This window comes from Falco punctatus, assembly GCF_963210335.1.
Source record: "Falco punctatus genome assembly, chromosome: 2".
NCBI lineage: Eukaryota > Metazoa > Chordata > Aves > Falconiformes > Falconidae > Falco > Falco punctatus.
Window position 1 is genome coordinate 31,033,858 of NC_137581.1, and position 18,956 is coordinate 31,052,813.

At 43.1% G+C, this 18,956-nt stretch overlaps 1 long non-coding RNA gene across 1 annotated transcript in view; it reads left to right on the forward strand.

Annotated features, from left to right (window-relative positions):
- LOC308058787 overlaps positions 1–17,707 on the forward strand; it is a 48,782-nt gene extending 31,075 nt beyond the window's left edge. Inside the window, exon 2 of the long non-coding RNA XR_013925965.1 lies at positions 3,988–17,707. This is a non-coding gene — a long non-coding RNA (uncharacterized lncRNA). The remainder of the gene's footprint in view (positions 1–3,987) is intronic.
- The last annotated feature ends 1,249 nt before the right edge of the window (positions 17,708–18,956 follow it).

The following is an 18,956-nucleotide window of genomic DNA, read 5'->3' on the forward strand; positions in this document are numbered from 1 at the left end:
GGACGCAGCAGAGTGCAAACCACCCCCCTGGGTGCAGCTGCTCTCCATCTTGCCTCCGTTTCTGTTCCTTTTTACCTTACTGGCTCTATGACAGCCCAGTTTCAAGACAGGAGGGGATGACTCATACTTTTTCTTCCCCTTTCTCACACTCTCACCTCCTATCCAGCCCTGCCCGGGCGTACTGTACCACAAAGGAGGGCTCCAGCCCATGGTGGCAAGCAAAGCCACCACTGCAGGTTCCAAATGCATGAAGAAGCCAAACTTCAGATCTGAAATAAGCACTCCAGTCCAGGTAGAAGCGAAAATTTAGACTCTCCTTCCCCTGTTCAGCACTTCCTATAGGCTAGTTCAAGTGTCCTCATGGGCTGAACACTAGCCGGTGGGAGTGCCAGTCAAGGAGCCTGTCTCTGACACTCCCTGTATGGGGCACCTTGGCCATCACAAACACACATCATGCTATGATGTACTCCATAGGGCTGGGCCTCTCCCCACAGCAGTACTGTGTCACCCTAAAGTCAGGTGAGCTGCATCTGGGGACAGTCTGTTACCTGGAGCATCCCTCCATCATTGCAGTCTCGCTGGGCAGGTTGTCATCCACTTCACAACTCAGCAGAGGGGGGCAAGAGCTGCCTGAAAGACTCCCAAGTCTTGATGCATGTGCACAGCCCAACAGACTCATGTAAGCTCCTCAGGCCATGTGGCATGGATGCATCTGCACACCAGCTCAGGTAGCTCAGCAGCCCCACAGCCATGGGGACTGTGGATGGGAGACATGGCAATCCCCTGCACCAGGGGAGCTGCGGTGAGACACCAGGCAACCCAGATGAAGGAGCCTGCGTATTTTTTCCACTATTTTTTCAGTCACTCAATCAATGTTTTACTGTCTGCAGGTACAAACTTCCAGTGGCAGAGTTTCACTTTTTTCATGCCAAGATATTTTTGGTAAAAATGGATCTGTCAAACAAACAGAAGGGATTGCCTCCACTGAGGATTTTAGTACTGCACGTCTTCAGCACGGCAGCTTACCCTACTAACACATATCTGTTTCCAGAGACTAAAATTACAAAGCTGACATTCGTTTTCTGTGCAATCCAGAAAAAAAACAGCATCCATGTTAGTAGCTCACCTGCTGTCAGCTATAAGGTTGGATAGATGGGAAGATGAAAGTGATGGCTGCATGAAGCAGGGGGGAGAAGTAGGGCCAATTTTAAGAGGAAATATTCAGAAAGGAAAAGCACAGAAGGTTTTCAAGCTGTTTCTTTTGCAACACTAGTAATGACACCTTTTTTAATTGCCTGTGGTCCTTTCTTAATTGTTTGCTGTTTCTCATTACATACTGTTGAGGGCAGAGGAATGTTAATACATAGGTGGGATGGAAAAAGACATCTGATGTTGTCTTCATACAAAATTAACTATTTTTTTAAGTATGAAGTACTAAAACTGGAAACGTTTTTGCCAGCCCCTCCAAAGGTGGCTATGGGCCTTGGGAAAAACTGATTTTTTTCCAAAAGCTGTGGAGCTGATGGCAGCTGGAAGCATTAATGGTCATCCCAGAGAATAATCGATCCAACCCTTGACTCTGAAAAGACTGAATCAGAGCAGGACAAAACACCATACATTTTCTAAGGCCTTCATCTAAAGTCCATGGAAGTCAAGGGAAAGAATAGTGCCTTTTTTGATTAAAACCTAAATAAGACAGCCTCAGAAAGTGTGACTGGAAAAAAAGAACTCCTTTTTTTTTTCCTCTTCAACCAGCTAAAAGCATTTTAGATCTAACACGTGCAAGGCTGTCAGTGTACCATGTATACTCTATCTTCTCTGTGTAGTGTACCTTTCAAAACCTCTCTCTCTCTGCTTCTGCAGCCATTTCTTTACCTACTAACCACCATGATGCTGAAATGACTTTCTGCTTGCATTATGTATTTTGGTTAACTGCACAGTCTGCAATTGCAACCTGTATTATTTCTGGTTTGTGTGTTAGACATCACAGGATTGCAAACTGATGGGATAATGGAAGTGCATAATTTTAAGGATTTGGCAACAAATCTAGTTATCTCTATCTTAAGATTTGGTCTCTTAAAGACTTGTCATTTGCATATGTAGGCACATGTATGCAGTTCTGCATTTTCCCATGCACACAGCTTTGTGGTTTGGTCTGTGTTTATGTCATATTAAATGTTCTGTGAATCCTGCGTTATTCTGTTGAACTCTCCATTCATCCAAATATAGAAACTCAAAGCAAAACAAGCTTTCTTCCTTTTCTTTTTGCTGACCCTTCTACAATACCTCTGATCCAACAGCTGGATAAAAACCAATCACAACATTCTAAAATCAGAATGACCAGATGTAGGTGCTCTGCATCTTATATCCAATGACTAAACACAACTGTAAGATAGAACTTGCAAGTCCTTCCACATAAACTCCAACAACCACCGAATCCACTTTCATATCAATGTAATCATCATTAATACTTAGCAAAAACTTTACCAGAGACAACGATGTGCCCCGCTGCAGCTCCATTCCCTAACCCCAGCATCTTCATGCAATTCTCTTTCTTTCCTGTAGTCCTTTTGCTCTCTTATCCAATGCGTTTCCAGTGCTATTACGTGCTCTCTCTGTAGGGGCAGGGGGTGGTGGTGGTGGTGGTGGTGGAGCGTATGTCCATATACAACTGGTATAAATGCAGCTGCATGTATGTGTTTATATGCATGCACTCACAGAGTGCATTTAGATGCAAGCACTTACAGAGAACCCATTTGCATGCATGTCCATTTATAATATAAATGTATATGTACATACACATGCTCGATAAAAACGTTGAACTTGATCATCAAGGCTGAATTGTGTTGGCCAGAATTTAGGGACCCATAGGAATAAGTGGGGGACACAAATTCCCTGCTCTTTTCATCCAAGGCTGATGGCTTTCATCTGCTGGAGATGCCTCTCCCTACAGCACACGGGAGGTTCTTCCTCCAGGCACTGGCTGTCCCTGACACAGTAAGTTTAAATTTTTGTCCTGTATTTTAACAAAGTTTCTTCAAATAAAACTCAGGTGGGGTTAGATCTCACTGGCCACATTTTCTATTCTACTGGCTTTGGGAAATGGTTTAAGGCATTGTGTGCTATTTGATACTTTTAAAACTGTATTTTAAAATGCCATGTAAAGATAGTCTATATATGTGATTTTGAAGAAGATATAAATATGACCTTTTGTCCCTGTTTTATGCTCAGAATTTTAGGGGAGTATCCAAGTGCCTATGATGGGTCATTAAATATGTTGTAAAAAATGTCCATTTATAAATGAAATTTCCAGGCCTGAAAACTGCTTAGATTAGATGTTTCTTTTGTAATTAGTTTGCAGCTAGTGTCCTCCCAGATAAAAATGAGAATTAATTTAAGCTCATCTTTGTCACAGACTGGATGCTTTTGTGGCATGACTTAATGAAATCCTTTTTACGGGCATATACTGAAAACAGAACTGTCTGAGCAGGGCTGGATGCGGTGGTAACGAGGGTGAGAGAAGGAGGGGAAAGCTCTGCAGCAGCGGGTTCCTCCACCATTATGGGATGGGGATCGTTCAGTGCTGTGGGGATTCTTCCCACACACAGCCCACCCTACCGCACACTGGAATGCTGCCATGCTGAGCTGATGAATGCAATTGTCACCTTTTACCTTAGACGCTCAAGTCTGTACTCTTGGTTTCTTTGCAGAACACAAGAGAAGCCCAGGCTGTGCTGTCAGCCCACCATGTGCCCAGGCACCAAGCCCAGGGGCACCTCAGCTTCCATCTTTGTGGCTGGTTGTCACCAGGTGACCTTGTTCACCAGCACAGCTAGTGCTTGGGACCAGTCTGGGAAGTTCTGAGCAGCATGACATGGGCTGGCTATGCAACTGGGTGACCGTCAGTCAAACTTGCATGGGTTTTATAGCAAAATGGGGATATAGCTCATTCCGTCTTGATTAAACTATCTCATGTTTTCCTTTCAGAGTCCTCAGTGCAATGAGGAATAAGGACAAGCTGGGCAGAGGCTGTGGTCTTTTACTGAAGGAAGAAAATGAAGGGAAATACGTGATTTAATTCAGTTTTGTTCAGCAGAGATGTTTCTTCCACTTTGTTGTTGTTGCTACAAGACCAAAGCTGTAATTCTCCTGAAATCCAGAGCATGCCACCAGAGAAGAATTGGCACAATGGTTTTAGTTTGATGTAATATTCCCAATACTCAGCAACTAAGCACTTTAGAAGAGAATAAACAAAATTAAGTAAGCTGTTTGTTCAGCATGTTCCAACACCCGTCCATCTGCCTCCCTTTGTACTCACAGTCCCTCAGCCACAACTTTTCTTATCCGTTACTGTCAAAAATATGACTCATTTTTCACATAATAGACTGGGGGGAAAGTACAGAAGTTTTTGCACACAATAAAGCTTTTTCTTGTCCAGGATCTCCTGCATCAGCTTTTATTTAACTTCTCATTAAAAAGAATGACACAATGAAAATGTACTTTTTCTAGCCCTAGTTAGCTGCAGCAGGACTCACTGTCTGTGCCACAATTAGCGAGCTGTGCTTGACTCTCCACAGAACCAGGCAACTGAAGCTTTGGTATAGCTAATTTTAGGACAAGGAATTTATCAAATTCCCAGGCCATAAGGGTACTTCGTGAATTTGGTGAATGGAAGGATGTCTACTCCCCTCTACCCAGGCCTCATAAGCCCAGCTACCACGCTTTCGTGGCTGCAAAGCAGAAGCCACTCCAAAGTGGAGACACGGGCCAAAATGTCTTCCTGTGTGGCTCCATCACGTTTGGAATCTGTGTTGCCTCACCATAAAAACCACATCCCCAAGCAGATGAAGTGGTTCCCATGGGAACGGTCAGTGTAGTCTCCCCTACTGGTGACATCTTCTGTAACCGTTCCTTTTCCATGGCATCATGCTGTACTCGGCTACCAACAAGGCTGATACTGGATTCCCTGGTTAAGGCTGTGTTTGCCTAGCACATTTCTTCCCACCCTTGCTTTCCATATGCTAGACTGGTTTTAATAACGCCTTGCTTGGTTGGTAGACACGAAGCAAAATACACAGCAGGTCATCAGCAGATTTCCAATTCAGATGAAATCTCACAGCTTTTTTCACACAAATCTTGTGCTTTCCTACAATGATATCCTCATATGCATCAGACAAGCATTGCTGCCACAGGAATCTCTCATGTGTTAGACTGATTTCCACACAATGAGAACATCACTTGCCAAGCAGATGTGGGGAGAGATCCATCAAACCCAGAGGCCCCCTCCCAAGTCTGCTGGGACCTCTGGCCCACACGTGCTACATGTGGCACTGTGCTGGGGTGAGGAAGGTTCTTACCAGTGTAAATTATGTCTCAGACCATCAAAATGATCTTTTGTATTTCTCAGTGCTGAGCAATGTAATTTTTCTTAGTTGCTACAATCACTAGTACCCCTGCCCTGGACAGGAATGAGACTGAGGTCCATTGTATCTGTTTGAGATGCTCAAACTTCACCAGGTTATTTTGTGATGCTAAAAGTCACAGGCTTATGTAAAGAGGAAACAAGATAAAGTTAATAAGCTTTAAAATCAAGTCATCTACTTACCTTCTGGATCTTAACCTTAGGCTTAACATTGATAGAACTACATGACACACTCTCTAAAAAACATCACCCCAAGGAAAGCTCCAAAGAACATCTTTAATAAGTCTTTTGCACTTAATTTCCTCTATTCTACACTTCCACTTCCTAGCATCTCTTAAGTGCATTCAGTAGGATAGTAAGTATAATTCCTATGAGCTATCTAAATTACTTCTAGCAAATTTGTTTCAGCCCTTATATCACATTAGCATCATTACATTACAATTTAAACCTTTGATTTTACCACTAATCAAAGGCAATTCTAGCAAATAACCCAAATGTTCTAATTTAACAATAGTATCATGTCTTACTTTCTTTTTTGGTAATCAAGCATGGTCACTATAATCTCTGTGGGCTATAGAGTAGTTTCTTCATATCAGTATAGCAGTGCCGCACTCTTTTGTCAAGCTAACTTCCCAGGTCTAAGTATCTTCTGCTTGCACCTCTGTTCAAATACTTCAGTAGGGTTAGCAGCATTATGTACAATATCACCCAGACACATCCCTAGAAAATTTGGCCTCCCTTTGCAGACAATCCTGAAAACATCTGCTAGCGTAAGCAAATTGGCTGTGGGAACTGCATACTCCCCCTTTAGGGTTGTTTAATATTTTTTTTTTCATCTCTTTAGTGTACAGATCCATTACTTGTACTGTTGAAACATAGTAGAACTGGAATTGTGAGACTAAACTGCTAAAATTAGCCAAAAGCTGAAAGCACAGTTTTACTATGTCAAGAGTTTGCAAACTGGCGATAGGGGCTCTGTTCTGTTTGACATGGCAAATTGTAGTAAAGCTAACACAATATTTTAAAATGAAAGCTTCCTTTGCTTCATCATAAGAAATGTTAGCCACAGCTAGGTTTCACATCTATAAAGATACCATTCAAATTATGTTTGACTGTTTCTTGAGATAAAATACACCATGTTTGCACACCACAGCCGTAGATATACAAATAGTTTGCTTCCTTTACGCAACTATTCAATGGAAGAAAAAAAAAATGGAACTAGTGATGAAGAGCTGGCCAATATGTATCAACACACTGTCGGGTGACCATCAGACCATGCTTGTGTTCACCAGCAACATGAAAGACCATAGCTAGAAAGCAGTGACCAAACTAGTAATGCACAATGGTAGCCTTATTTAAACTATGGAGAATGATAAGCTGTACAATAAGAATTAGACTTGCCTCTCAACCACTTGTGTATACCTTGGAAATAACTCTTCCTGGTGTCAGAAATTAAACTGTAAGAGCTGATATAGCCAGTATACTGGTGTCAGCTCATTGTTTAGGAAACAAACAAAAGATCTTGGAGGCCAGGTCTTGGAGGATCAAACCCATGGATGTACCACACACATTCTTCACATTGTTGCAAAAGAAAATCAGATGCCAAGAAAGGCAACACAAAATCAGTCAAAATACTCACTTTGCCTGGCACCCTGCCTGTGACAGGGACATATCAAAGATGTCTGTGAAGTAGTTCAATAAAAAGTCAAGTATGTAGTGATGCTTCCCCATAACAGTCTTTCTGCTGTCAACAATTCTTGCTTAGGGATTTGTGACAGGAGAACTGCCTGGAGATTTAATAATCCTTGATGGGGTTTTCTTCAATGAATTTGCCCACGTCAACCTTTAGCAACCACATCTTGCACAGAAAAGTTCCTTTTCAGAAGTATGTCTAATAGAAAATATGTGCTGCAGAATTAGATCACGTATGTTAGACATATGTACATGGGTACATTAGAAATACCTGCATGAAAATCACATCCTTTCAACTTTGTTGAACCTTTTGGCTGTTATGTTTCTTTGAGACTTCTTATTTCTTGTATTGAAGAAGGGCAGGAAAAAATTGTACCTTCCTAGATACAAAGAAAATGTTGGCTGGTTCAGAATGAGGATATATCTAGAGCAGCAGCCAATCTCCAACAGGGCTGACAGAGAAGAAGAGGAACTAAGCAAACTTACATGCTACTTCCAAGTATTCTCCCACCTTACAACTGTTTTTAGCAGAGCCAATTTTGTTTGTTTATTCTGAACATGGCTCCCACTAACTTCATTTGTTGGCCCCTTGAGCCTGTACAGAAAAACACAGTGCATTTGGAAGACAACATACAGGTTTCTTGCATTACCATACATGAAAGATTTCCTTTTATTTGCAAACTCAGTACAGTCAATGTGTATTCACCCTTTCCAGGCCACACGGATTTTTGTAGACCTTTGCCACATCCCTGTGCCATCTCTGGCAGGCTGAAGAGTCCCAGCCTACACATTAATTTCATGTATGGATGCTGGGTTGTGCATTTTTAACTGTAAATCTTATCCGAGTTAATACTCACTGAGCAGGGGAGCTCAATACTGCACAGAATGTTGAAAACACTGGTGCATTATAGATTTACAGAGTGGTATAGTAGCATGGGGTTTTTGTCTGCTCCTGAACTCTAAGTTGAGGTCTTCATACAACGAACTCTCATTTTTGAGAGGCAGCAGTGAGCTCAGAGCTCCCCCCCCCCCCGCCCCCCCGCCCCCACCTTATTTTTAAAGGTAAAACTGCTGGACAAGGAGGCTTCTGATGTGAATCCTTTTGCATCTGTCTCTACTAAATTTCATGTGTCGTTTAATTGCTCAGTTATTCATACTTCTATGGTGCTTTTGCAATTCTTCAAAGTCAACCCTCATCTTGGGTATTCTACAGAGTAGCAAAGTATCTGGCATATCATCTTCAGATTTTACCTCCTCACTTTTTACCTTCTTCTCTAGATTATTTAATTATGTGGAACAATAAAGTCCCAGAAAAAACCTCTGAAACACACCAGTAGCAACCTTTTTTCGCTCTCAAAATTGATCATTTGCTTAAAAATTGATCATTTGCTTCTACCCTCTCTCCTGATTATTACACAGGGATCTTCCCTTCTATCCAATAGTTGTGCAATGCTTTAAAGGTTCCTTTAGATTTAGATTAGTATTTTTTGAACATTGCCAGGTATGCTGAATCCAGATCTCCTTTATTCTCATAATTTTTCATTCAGAGGAGTCCAACATATTTGTGTGACAAAATTTCCCATTGTAAAATTTCTTCTTCACTATAAAAAAAAGTTCTTCCTTGCTACAAAAAAGTTCTTCCTCCCTATGTCTGGTTTATGCACTTATCCACTAATTCTCAGTGGTTCCTTAATAGCATTACGAGTAAATTGCCCAGTACACATGCCAGGTTTCCAAATTAGTGGCTCCATTTTTCACATTAACTACCTTCCATTCCTTTGGTACTAAGACAGCTGTAAGTGCAAAGTTATACATTACAGTGAGAAATTCAGCAGTTTCTACCTGGAGCTCCTTTGGTGCACTTTGGATAAAAAACATCAAGTAATGCGGACTCAATGATGTTAATTCTGTCTGCTTGTTCCAAGACATCTTTAGTTAAAATTGAGACCTGTCCACTGATAAATCCTCTGCAAGAAGAACTATCCAGGCTCTTCCCTAGTGGACAGAGCCAAAAAGTACAAATACGTTTGGTTTTTTGTCTGCTGCTCTTTCTTCCCTGCATCTTCCACATGGCTCCACGAGGAGTAAATTGTACCTGACAAAACTGGTGGCCTTCTATGATGGAGTTACAGCACTGACAGATGAGGGAAGAGCAACTGCTGTCATCTACCTGGACTTGTGCAAAGCTTTTGACACTGTCCCACATGACATCCTTGTCTCTAAACTGGAGAGACATGGATTTGACAAATGGACCACTCAGTGGGTAAGGAACTGGCTCGATGGTCACACACACAGAGTTGCAGCCAATGGCTCGATGTCCAAGTAGAGACCAGTGATGAGTGGCGTTCCTCAGTGGTCCATATTGGGACACGGAAAGTGGGATCGAGTACACCCTCAGCAAGTTTGTTAATGACACCAAGCTGAGTGGTGCAGTCGATAAGCTGGAGGGAAATGATGCCATCCAGAAAGACCTTGACAGCCCTGAGAAGTGGGCTCGTGTGAACCTCATGAAGTTCAACAAGGCCAAGTGCAAGGTCCTGCACATGAGTCAGGGCAACCCCAGGGACAAATACAGGCTAAGCAGAGTGTTGATGGATGAAAAGATCAACACGGCCTGTCAATGTGTGCTTGCAGCCCAGAAAGCCAACTGTATCCTGGGCTGCATCAAAAGAAGCGTGACAAGTAGGTAGAGGGAGGTGATTTTTCCCCTCTGCTCCACTCTTGAAAGAACCCACATGGAGAACTGGCTTCAGCTCTGGGGCCCCCAGCATAAGAAGGACGTGAGCTTGTTGGAGCAAGTCCAGAGGAGGGCCACAAAGATGATCAGAGGTCTGGAGCACCTCTCCTATGAAGACAGGCTGAGGGAGTTGGGGTTGTTGAGCCTGGAGAAGAGAAGGCTCCGGGGACACCTTATAGCAGCCTGCCAGTGCCTGAAAGGAGACTACAATGAAAGCTGGGGAGGGGCTTTGTACAAGGGCATGTAGTGACAGGACAAGGGGCAACAGCTTTGAACTAGAAGAGGGTAGATTGAGATTAGATATTGGGAAGAAATTCTTTCCTGTGAGGGTGGTGAGACACTGGCACAGGTTGCCCAGGGAAGCTGTGGATGCCCCATCCCTGGCAGTGCTCAAGGCCAGGCTGGATGGGGCTTTGAGCAACCTGGTCTAGTGGAAGGTGTCCCTGCCCACAGCAGGGGGGTGGAACTAGATGATCTTTCAGGTCCCTTCCAACCCAAACCATTCTGTGATTCTATGAATATCCAGAAGTGCCTGCCAGCCACAACTGTTCTGTGTTTTTATAATGTAATATTATGTGATAACATTAATATACCAGAAAATAATGTAATATGAATATAACCACACTCATAATATGATCATATATCATATGCTAATACTGAAGTTTTTCTTCATAAACCTGGATTTTAATCCACAAATTTTCCATCTTGCTTTGTGAACATTTAGTAAACATGATTACAGTTTTCTGTAATACAGAGCAGAGCTCTTCCATCAGCGCAGGTCTCCTCAACTTTGAAGAATACTTTGCCTCCTATATCATCATGAGTTCTATCAGTTTTCTAATATACCTATTATACTGATATCCTCATGGAAATTTTCCACCCTAGCCTCTCAGACCCATTTTCCAGACTTCAGTTGTTCTTCCACAGCTCCTATTTGAATATTACAATATTCTGTCCTGCCCTTTACTGAGTAACACAGAGTTCCCATGACTTTTCCTCTACTGGATCCTACATCTCAAACCATGTGCACTTTCATTTAAATACAGATCTGTGACCTTCTTAAGTGCCAACAGCACTATTACCATACAGTTCAAATGATGTCTATCTGTCTGGCATGTGCTCCCTTTACTCTAGAAGTATCCTCTATTCCCAATGAATTTTTATGCTCCCTTTTTATACCATTTTCTCACACAATTATTGGAATTACATCTCTGCCTCTTTCTGGTACATCTCTGCCTCTTTCTGGTCTTGCACAAGGTGCCAGGAGCGTTGTGGAAAGTACAGCCAGAGAGATCCTGATACTTAGCTTCCTACCAAACATAGGTCACAAGTACCAACACCTCTCCAGTATTTCTTAGAAGCTGATTCAAATGCATTTTGAGGTTCACTGGGCAAGCAAGTCCCTGCTATGAGCTCAGCTGTCTATATGGGTGATGAGCAAACTGAACACTGCTACAGCAGTTCCTCCCTATAGCAGGTTATCTCTGCCCTAGCAGGTTAACCTTATGCAAACAGCCTAGTTCTGAGATATACAGCTTGGGGAAGGGAGGAGGGGGAAGGCACCTACTGCCTTCTGCTTAGGAAGGGAAATACAATATCAGGGCACCCCTGGGAAGAGATTCAACTTCTTGTGGTTTCCACCTTAAAGTAGAAATATTTCAGTATTAAGTTACCTCTGAAGGATTTACTTAAGGACTTAATAAAGGACTTAATTCCTTAATTTAAAGGCCAGAGGATTAATTTTAACCTAAAAGCTGTATGTCTGATGCAGGAGAATCTCTTTTTATAGAAGCACTATTAGGCCACACCTGGTCTGTTTTGGAAATTAAATGCCTTCCTAAGTGAGGTTAAAACTTCATGGAATAAAAGGAAGGAAGCCACGAGGGAATTTCTGAAAGACAGGAGATTTCTGAAAGGCTGCAAGGGTCTTCATGAAGTGCAGGAAGAGGCAAAAGGGATCAGTGGAAAAGGGTGGATTTACTTTTTTTAAAATAGCACAAGATGATTAATTCAGACATGTTTAGTAATTGTCAGACCGTAACTGGAAGGGTTTGGAAGGTAGGCAGGCGTCTCTTCCAGGCTGAACAGTAAAGCACGCAGATCAACACTAAGACCTGAACTGACAGAGACGAGGAATTCTCTTGTAGGAATTATGGTTTATTCATAGCAATGATGCCCACTTACGTTTGGAAAAGTTTGAACAAAATGCGGACAGCAATAGAAAGAGGTGGACTGCTGCTAACACAGCTATGAAAGAATATTGCGATTTCAAATGCTTGTTTCTTTTCCAGGGCCTAGGCTGGTGAAGCTGGGCTTGGCAAAACCTTGGACTCTATCATGAAAAATAGTCTTGGGGGAGGATGAGGCCTTTGGTGCCCAGATTAATCCATAAGGAGAAAGAGTCAGGTCCTTTGAAGGTTGTCTTGCATTTAAGCATCTGTTTGCTGCACTGGTAAAATTCAGCCCCCAGGAGGACAAGACCCAAGGCATGTAAATGGTGATTTGTGACCTCTTAAATCAGGAAACAAAGGAAAGAATGGTTTTGTTAATGGATTTCATCCAGTTCTGGGAAGGTAGTTAAAGAAAGTCTGCAACACATAGGCAGAAGCAAGAAAATAGCAGCTAGGCAGAGACTAGCAGGGAAGGATGTCTGCTGTTAAAGGAGGTCCCGACAAAATGTGATGCCCAGTGGGGAGAGAAGCAAAGATTCATTGGAGAGAAAAGGAAATGATCCCCTTGCGTTGACTCCACCACCACATGCTAGATGATGGTGTCGCTGACTGGCAGTGGGGGCACATGTAAACTGGACAGGACTGGGTACACTGGGGGAATCCAGTGAGCGAAGAAATATCCCCAGCTTCTGAGACAGGGCAAGACTGACAACAGGGTCCTCAGTGTACTGTGCCCCCTGAAAGCCATCCCTGGGATCTTCTCAAATACAAGGATGAGGAGGTTCTGGCAGCAATCACCAATGGCTCTGTGTATTCAAGATTTGAGAAAAGCAGTAAATACTAGTAGTTTTTACAGTAGAAAAATTATAAAACTTAGATGTTATTTACTGGGAAAATCCCCACTGAGGAATATGACAAATAGAAATCCCTAGGAAGAGCAAGAGTCTACGAAACTGCTATTTTAAGAAATACAGGCTACAATTATGAGTGAAATAACACATGCACAGAGATGTTCTCAGACACCAGAAATGTTCCCAGATGGTCTACAGTATTCAATGGTTAAAACAGTCTGGTACTGGGAGTGCCAACCTGTGCTCTCCCTATTTCCATGCATGATTTGGAAGTTACTAGGGTCATTGCAACAGGCTTTTTGGAAAAGACAGAAAGATTGAAGAGGTTAAAGTTTTGTAGAATGGACCTAGGCTATTCAGCTCAGCATGAGAGAATGGTTCAGCGCACGTATTACTAGTATAGCTGTAGCCATGGGAATTGCAATAGGTCCAGGAAATGAGCTAAAGAATAGGAATGATTAAAGCCTAATATAACAGACTCATCTTCTCTCGTAACTCAAAGATTCAGGACAAGAATTGAAGCACAATCTGGTTGGTAAACAGCAGATTTCTGAGTAAATAAAAAATGAGTTATGAGGAAACAGGCAGATCTGAATTGAAGGGAAGGCTCCTTGGCCACAAAACCAGTTTAGGGGAGCTCCTGAAGTAAAGGAAAAAGGTATTGAAAAATGTACTAACAATTGCCTACCAAGCAAAGGCACCAACACTAATTGTAAGAAACTGAGCATTCCTATTTTTAGCATGAATGCCTTGCCCAAGGGGTAGTTTACAAGGAGATTTTACAAAACCACTGCCATCAAAACCACAATCAGTATGCATACTGATTCAGCAGTAATAGGGGTTGAAACATTTCCTATTAAAGGCAAAAGAGAGAAAAGCTATGTGGAGATGTCCAGGAGAGATGATACTCAGCCAAAGCTTTTGTGGCAGACATTAATAAATCGCATGTCAAATCAATGGTGATGAATGAATTAGTGAGTCCCTATTCCCTTTTACCCTTAGTGCAATGAACGTGTGGAGACCACCACCAGGGCTATGACCTTGTTTGATTCCATTGCAACAGAGAAAACAACAATCTCAGGATACTGGTAGACAATATGCCTGTTAATATAAAGGGTGCCTGGTTTATACTTTGTTTCTGGTGATGCACAAACACTTGTCTGTTGACACAGGGCACTGCTTGGAGTCTAGTTAAAGAATAATTTGCCTGAGCCAAGGTAACCTGTGGAGCTGGGGTGAGTAAGGTATCCCAGAAGTACTAGTAAAAAGTGCACAAAGGAAAGTAATGGCTAGACTTATAACCCATCCATCTTTGCCTCTCCAATCTGAAAGACCACATATTTTATTGATGTAACATTCATTTTGACTCCAGCACAAGGCTTGAACTAACACTTCTGTGCCTTGTCTTTGTGGCTGCACCTCTTGTCAGGTGATGGAGTGTTATTTCACTAATCAGGGTACGTGCAAAACCCCAAGTTTACAAGGTGCAAATGACTTTCTCACATAAATCATTGTAAAATTCCCCAAAGAAGCTGAAGGACCAGCTTGAGTTATTTTAGAGTGCATCTGACTGTGAGGAGCTGGGCTACCTACTCTAAACCAAATCTTTATCTACTGAAATCCACCTGGATGTTTTTTGTTTGAAGGCTGGTTGTCCTTAGCAACTTATTAGCAAAAGCAACAAAAAGCCTTCAGGAAACGGCTTAATGACTTTGATCTAAGCAATCAGAAAGCTAAAACTCTGCAGATGTCTAGTGTATGCATGGCTGAACAGGGAAGGCTCTCTTTTTAAGGCAAAATTACTTACCTATGCAGTAACACAGGTTCTTTGAAGTGAATCAGTATGAATTCATTTCTGGTACACTTGAACATCATGGCCTCACCATATAAGAAAATAATGAAAGTCAATAAAATGTAAGGTCATTAATTCTGGAACAAATTTGGACTGTTGTCTCATTATGGAATCATTTAGGTTGACAAAGACCTTTAAGATCATTAAGTCCAACCATTAACCCAGCACTGCCAAGTCCATCACTAAACCATGTGCCTAAATATTGTATCTACACATTTTTTAAATGCCTTCAGGGATGGTGGTTCCACCATGTCCCTGGGCAGCCGGGTCCAATGCTTGACCACCCTTGCAGTGAAGAAATTTTTCCTAATATCCAGTCTAAACCTCCTCTGGTGTAACTTGAGGCCATTTCCTCTGGTCCTATCACTTTTCACTCAGGAAAAGAGACCGACCCCCACCTGCCTACACCCTCCTTTCAGGTAGTTGCAGAGAGCAGTAAGGTCTCCCCTGAGCCTCCTCCTCTCCAGGCTGAACAGCCCCAGTTCCCTCAGCCGCTCCTCACCAGACTTGTGCTCCAGACCCTTCCCCAGCTCCGCTGCCCGTCTCTGGACACGCTCCAGCACCTCAGTGTCTGTCTTGCAGTGAGGGGCCCAACACTGAACACAGGGTTCGAGGTGGGACCTCACCAGTGCCCAGTACAGGGGGACAATCACTGCCCTGGTCCTGCTGGCCACACCGTTCCTGATACAAGCCAGGATGCTGCTGGCCCTCCTGGCCACCTGGGCACACTGCTGGCTCCTGTCCAGCCGGCTCTTGACCAGCACCCCAGGGCCTTTCCCACCGGGCAGCTTCCCAGCCGCTCTGCCCCCAGCCTGTAGCGCTGCCTGGGGTTGCTGTGACCCCATGCAGGACCCGGCACTTCTCCTTGTGGAACCTCATACAATTGGCATCAGCCCATCGGTCCAGCCTGTCCAGATCCCTCTGCAGAGCCTTCCTGCCCCCGAGCAGATCAACACTCCCACCCAGTTTGGTGTCATCTGCCAGCTTACTGAGGGCGCACTCGATCCTCTCATCCAGATCATTGATAAAGATATTTAATAGAACTGGCACCAACACAGAACCCTGGGGAGCACCACCTGTGACCGGCCACCAGCTGGATGTGACTCCATTCACTAGCAGGGGTGGGGAACAAAAACTATTTCCTTGGCTTCTCATTAATTTTTAGGGCTATACTGTGTCTCCTCAAGGGCTGCTACACAGGATTTTTGTGCCCTAGGCCTATGAAAGTGCTACAGCCACACTGTAAAAGGCCACTCAAACCTGCCACCACTAAAGATTTCTGCTACTTCACCCCCAAATGGGCAGCCTCTGCCTGTAGCACATACAGGTAGCAGAAGTTCCCAGCCAGATCTGCCTTCCCTGTATCTCTTTCCAAGCATGAATCAGCCAGTTTGAGATGGTACTGGGAGCACAGTCTTGCTCCTGTGCTGGTGCTTCCCGAGGCAGACATGAATCTGTTAGATGAAGTCAGTTGTTACAACCACAGTGTTAAAAAAAGATCCTGTGTCGCTGAGTATTTGGTGGTTGCTCTGTGGTGGAGAGAAATCTGTCTGAAGCTGTGTAGTTCAGGATGTGTTTTAGTAACAGTGCAAGTATATACCTAAACTTAATATGTTAGACTAGAAAAATATATCATCAATAAAGATATCAAACAGGACTGGCCCCAGTACTGAGCCCTGGGGAACACCAATTGTGACCGTCCACCAGCAGGGTGCAACTCCATTCACCACCACTCTTGGGGCTCAGCCTTCCAGCCAGCTTTTTACCCGGTGTAGAGCACAGCTGCCCGAGCCATGAGCAGCCCATTTCTCCAGGGGAATGCTGTGGGAGACTGTGTCACAGGCTTTACTAAGGTCTAAGTAGACATTATCCACAGCCTTTCCCTCATCCACTAAGTGGGTCACCTTGTCATAGAAGGTCAGGTTAGTCAAATAGGACTTGTCTTTCATAACCCCATACTGACTGGGCCTGATCACCTGGTTGTCCTGTACATGCTACATGTTAGCACTCAGGATGATCTGCTCCATAACCTTCCCCGGCACTGGGGTCAGACTCACAGGCCTTTAGTTCCCTGGATCCTCCTTCCCGCACTTCTTGTAGATGGGCATCACATTTACCAGCCTCCAGTCAACTGGGACATCCCCAGTTAGCTGGGACTGTTGATAAATGATTGAAAGTGGCTCCTTGAGCACTTCCACCAGCTCCCTCAGTACCCTTGGGTAGATCCCACCTGGCTCCACAGACTTGCATGTGTTCAAGTAGTGTAGCAGTCACTGACCATTCCCCCTTGGATTATGGGGGCTTCATTCTGCTGCCCGTCCCTGTCTTCCAGCTCAGGGGGCTGGGTACCCTGAGAACAACTGGTCTTACTATTAAAGACTGAGGCAAAGAAGGCATGAAGTACCTCAGCCTTTTCCTCATCCTTTGTCATTATGTTTCCCAGAGCATCCGATAAAGGATGGAGATTCTCCTCAGCCCTCCTTTGTTGCTAATGTATTTATAGAAACATTTTTATTGTCTTTTATGGCAGTAGCTAGATTAAGTTCTAGTTGGGATTTGGCCCTTCTAATGATCGTATGCCAGAAGAAAGTAGTATTTGAGGCACTTTGTAGAGCTTGCCTTTCCAGTCTACCAGTGGAAAGAACTTCTACTAAACGGTCATCCTCATAAAGGTATAGAAAAAAAGTCTGGAGAATACCAAGAAATAGCTAAAATATATCTATTTAAGGAAGTATCTAGAAGACTTTTCACTTACAGCACTTCTTTCCCACAGTCTGGTGTACTGGTAACAGCACTTCCTACTTGAAGTATCTAGGGAGATGAAGATTATGAAGTACAGAGATGTTAGTTAAGGTGTAGGGATGCTGGTTCTCAAATGCAGTATTTTCATTTTAAATGCAGGTGTTTCTGGTTATTAACTATGGGTAAATTATATGGCACCTTAAATAGTCCCTCCAGTTCCATTCTATTGCAAGTAATTTTTATAGTGTGTCCAACATGTCAGCTCCCAAGCCATCATAGTGAGACTTGAGGGCAATGTCACAAACATTTATTAAGTGTTTGCTCTCTCTCCTTGCCAGGTGCTAATGAAGAGTGATGGGCTTTGCTAGTTTTATTGTGGGTGAGATATTATATGTCAAGGATGATCTGAGAGGTGACAAGTCTCTGACTGGCAGAAAGGACAGTCTTCAAGCCAGCACTTTCTACTGGTGTCAGAAAGGAGCCCAGGAGTCCTGCAGCCCCTTGAACCCTCAACAGAGCTTGAGTGCTCCAACAAAACTAAACTGTGGCAGTTTGATTTTAAAGGGAAAAAAATGTGGATGGTGGACTTAATAAAGTGCTCCTTGCATTTCAGATCTCCAGTTCAATAACATCTCCATGTAGGAGGGGAAAAAATCCGAAAAACAAGTCTCCATGCTGATTTGAGCAAAGAACTGAAAGCAGTGTTACGATTTCAGGAGATGTGTTTTAGTCTATCTGCAGTTTTGTGAACTAGCAAAATAAACATATGCAGAGACTGCACTGAGAAGTACTTCAACACCCTCTACAGGAACCAGAAATAAAAAAGAATTGATACCTGCAGTTAATTCTGATGAAAAGAACAGACAGCCTAAAACAATTTTTGGATTACTCAGGTAGTCCTGAGAACTCTAATTTTCCTGACCTGGTCAATAAGTGCATTATATCCTAGCAGCTATTACATGTTTTAGTTTTATCTCAGAAAAGATATTGACATGAAGAATACAAACCTTCACGTTTCCACTTGTCATTGTGTATTTCTTCTTTCTTGGTTTTAAGAATGGATTGTTACCATCATGCAGTTTCTGAAGAACTTTATAATGTCAATGTTTGAAAGTAAATTTAGTCCAAGCTATATCTAAGAGTCATGTGCCTCTTGTCCAGCATCTACTAACATAATTGATAAAAAGTGGGTACAGCTTCTGAGTAAAATTTTAATACGTAACTTAGTGCTGGAAAGTGCGTAATCCATCCCCATTAGCTCATATTGTGCCTCAGCACACCAGATCCTTTTTTTTTTTTTCACTGAGGTGGCTTCCTGCTGTCACAGAGGAGAGAGAACTCAAACTTCACAGCCAAATCACCAGCACACTGATGACTTCTTCTGGCATGGAGTAAAGGCCTGGACGCTTTCTTCCGCAGAAGGAGCTTACGAGCCTCAGACAAAAGCAGCGCAACTCGGGAGCACCCCCAGACACTACAGACCACTCGC